The following is a 343-nucleotide window of genomic DNA, read 5'->3' on the forward strand; positions in this document are numbered from 1 at the left end:
CTGGCCCAGCTGGTGGCGATTCAGTCAGTGTCGCCAGCTATGAATGGTGCCACCAGCTGCCACCCCTAATGACCTGCGCACAAAAGCCGCCCCCTCCCTGCAAGGGCAGGCTGCTAGTGGGGAGAGCTGGGGCTGTGAGGATGATGGTGCTTTGCCCCTGGGGGCTGAGGTAGGTTCTGTGCTGTCTGCTTTGGTCCGGCAGGGCTTGGGAGGGGGCTGCTGGTGTGAGAATGGATTCCTGTAGCCCTTGGTGCTGCTGTGTCCCAGCCCTCAGCTCTGTGCTGGGTGAAAGGGTGTGTGGCTGCTTGGTGGGAGCCTGCTGCGGGTCTGAGGAGCGAGCCCG

This window comes from Buceros rhinoceros, unplaced genomic scaffold (assembly GCF_000710305.1).
Source record: "Buceros rhinoceros silvestris isolate BGI_N320 unplaced genomic scaffold, ASM71030v1 scaffold379, whole genome shotgun sequence".
NCBI classification, from domain to species: Eukaryota; Metazoa; Chordata; class Aves; order Bucerotiformes; family Bucerotidae; genus Buceros; species Buceros rhinoceros.